The following is a 3,724-nucleotide window of genomic DNA, read 5'->3' as shown; positions in this document are numbered from 1 at the left end:
AGAGTATTAAAAAAATGTAATTTTGAAAGTGAAGGCTAACCGAGCTGCTTAGAATATTACGGTTCAATTTTCTGTAATTCCTAAACATATATGCCATGGGATGAAATTATTTGAATTAAAAATTTGCCCTCTCCCACAGTATTGGGTCTTCTAATGAAACCTCCTCAAATGTATACAAGATGTGTAGAACCGGAATGTTTATGTTCTCATACCTAATTACAGAAAATTGCCCAGATAAAGAATAGAAATGACTTATCTATAAAGTGATTTTCCAATCTTTGAGAAATTCTAGAATTTATCATAAAAATGTATCATAATTTTATTATACAATATTTCCTTCCCTAAACTTTTTTTTTTATTTTATTTTTTGGTACAATGACAGAACAACTAAAGGGTAGGAGGAATATGCCTTTCTCCTGGGTGGGATTCTGGAGGTTCGGATATTGACAAGCTGCCTGGCATCATCAATCTTTCTAATTTTCAGTAAGCATCAATTTTAATCTTGGATATGGCAATTTACCAGCCAGGAAGCCAGAACCTACAGAAGGTTGCCCTTGACCCTTGTTGACAATTTTTCCAGGGACATCTACCAGAAAATAGGGATTGTTCCTCTAGCCAAAAAAAAAAAAAAAAGAATACACCCTTTACCATCTAATTCAAGGAGCAGATATCATGGAAATTACTTTTCCAAGTTCATTTTCTGTATTTGCCTACACACATTGCCATGATATATACAAATGCATTATTTTTCTACCATTTGCATTCTCTCAAAATTGCTTTTGCTATGGTTGTAAGTAGCCTCTATTTAATGCAAATAATATATGAAAAAGAAGAAATATTGGTTTTATGCATTATGGTCAATTAGGGCAATTCCTTTCACCTTCTGATTATTAACAACAGTGGCCATTTCCACAATTTAAATTCCAAATCTCTTAAGGCTCTAATCAATATACCCACAGAGATGTCTTTTTCTTTTTAATTTTTATTATTTATTTGAGAGGCACAGAGACACAGACACTGTTAGACAGAAAGCCCCCATATTTTGGCTCACTTGTCAAATATTCACAATAGCCAAGAAGCCAAGAGCCAGGAACACTCCAGTCTCCTCTGTAAGTAGGAGGAATTCAGTTACTTGAGATATCACCACTACCATAAAGGATCCACATTAGCAGAAAGACAGAGCCAAGCACTGACTGTGGGTACCCTGATATGGGCATCCTAACTAGGATCTTAACTGCTAGACCAAATGCCCATCCTCTTATATGGACTTACGTGAATATTAACCTTGTCATTTTCAAACTGCCTGTAACCTTTGCTTTTCTCTATTACCTATTTTTCCAGGTCACTTAATGTACGCAGTTCTTTGGTAAAAACAAAATAAAATATAAACTTTAGCTTACCTTGAAACTTAACTATTTTTAGTACAACTATTACAATTTAATAATTTACTATTTCCTGTAAGCTTGATTCAAAAATAGGTATCAAATTTGATCTTTGTCCATCTGTAGTACTAAAATTCAGCATGGTACTCTTTTCATTGGGCAATGGCAGTGTTCTCTTAACGTTTTTTCCTGTCACTCTCTGACTACCTCATGTGGTTCTGACCTTTAGACACTGTAACTTCCTTACCAACAAATATATAGCAGCCATGCATTCCTAGGCTCTACTCTGGTTATCAAATAATCATCCAAGTCCTTAGCCTGACACTGTTTACAATCTCTTTTTTTCAGCTTCACTATCTGATTGTTTCTCTTGCTTCCCATCCTAGTTACCAAAGCAAATATTTTCATTAGTTCATGACTTGACATTTTCATTTTGCCTGGAATAAACATCAACATATCCAACCTTTATTGCCATGCTAGGCAAAACGCTGCAGCACCAGTACCATTTGAGAACATGTTAGAAACTCAGAATATCAGGCTAACCCCAGACCCCCTGAATCAGAATCTGCAAGCTTACAAAACCCCATTGTGTATTATGCCCAAAGAATGTTACCTCTTCCCTGAAGCCAAGACGAAGAGACAGCCTCCAGCTTCTGCCTCACTCCCCAGATGTCTGTCACAGCCAGCGCAGGGACTGACTGAGGGGCCAGAATGAAGCCAGGAGCCAGGAACTTTATCCAGGTCTCCCACAAAGGTATCAGGAACCTAAATCCTTGGGCCATCATCTGTTGCCTCCCAGGGTGCACATCAGTAAGAAACTGGATCTGAAACAGACTAACTCCATCCCAGGACCTGTTATGCGGGATGTGGGAATCAAAAGTGATGGCTTCACCTGCTGTACTACAATGCCTGGCCCACATTGTGAATATTTTAATTATACTCAAAGATGTCCTTCACATCTTCCTTTTCCTCTCATCTCTTCCTATCCTCTTTCCTTTTCCTAACCTCCTCTCCAGGTCATTCTTACTTAACAATGCTCAGAGGGTGGGGAGATTTTGTGTGAGCCCGGTTCTCTGGTTGTGTGCCAATCAATGGCTCAGATTTTCCTTTCCATCTGATACTTCCTGGTGCCTAAGAAGAATGAATTTTCTATTTTCTTTGCTCAGACAGTAACAATTTTTCCTATTTTATGACAAAAGTGAAACTAGCCTTTACAAACACAGTCACAGCTCAATAAGGGAAAAGAACCTTTTGGAAAAACATACAATTGGCCAACTATACATAGTATGGCATCTCCACATAGTGTGTAGTAGAAATTCAAATTCTTTGTATGGCAGAAGGGTGGGACAGGCAGCTTTTTCTATTAAACAGTCAATTTAGTAATGTGATATTTTTAGAACAGTAATTATGGATTGCTAAAATATTTCATTTGTTTAAAAATATTTTATCACATTCAGGTAAACACATTCCTTGGAGCCAGCTTAATTTGAATTTTATTAATTAAATAAATTAATGAATATTTGGAAATAATGAATATTTATAAAATTAAGAAAATTAAATTATGCCAATTAAAAGCTAAACATACATTAAAAACTGGCATTTTTCAATGCATTAAATATTTGTTTACTCTAAATTTGCTTACATATGGTTGCATGGTTTCCCATCCCACCCTTTGAGCTATTCTGCACTCTGATCTGCTTTCTGACTCGTGTCCCCAGAAATATGAAGGCAGATAGTTTTTGCCATTCCCTTGCACTTGGAACCCAGCATATGCTCAGCCTGGAATGCCTCTTTCTGGATAAATACCTTATTGGATCAACAAAGTCTAGAGTATGACTTAGGCTGAAATGATGAAATAATGTCATACTTTTGCAAATGCAACATTTATTATTAAGGTGAAAAATTATTAGAGTAAATGTATACTATTATACTAAATGTATACTATTAGACTAAATGTATACTAAATATATACTATACTAAATGTATATCTTGGTTATTATAAACACAATTTAAATGGGCTACAATAGCCTTTATAATGATAAAATATAAAATCACTGAATTCTAACTTCATAGAAAAAACTCCTTGTTTTGAATAGGAAACAAATTCTTTGAAATGTACACAATTAAACAAAATTAGGTGTTTTGTTTCATATATAGTCTGTGCTTGGTGATAAAATAAATTCACTTGAGAGGGGTCCATATAAAGACCTAAATAAATCGCTCTGTCCAGTTTTTCAGGAGGTGAGAACTTTTCTGAAGTTTTCTATTAACATCTTAGCACATTTTTAACTGTCAGTAGATGTTTGAGTCTAGAATAAATTAGTAGATGAACATGTTGATCT

Source organism: Lepus europaeus, chromosome 7 (genome assembly GCF_033115175.1).
Source record: "Lepus europaeus isolate LE1 chromosome 7, mLepTim1.pri, whole genome shotgun sequence".
NCBI lineage: Eukaryota > Metazoa > Chordata > Mammalia > Lagomorpha > Leporidae > Lepus > Lepus europaeus.
The sequence above is the reverse complement of the archived record's forward strand: the minus strand, read 5'-3'. Positions refer to the sequence as shown.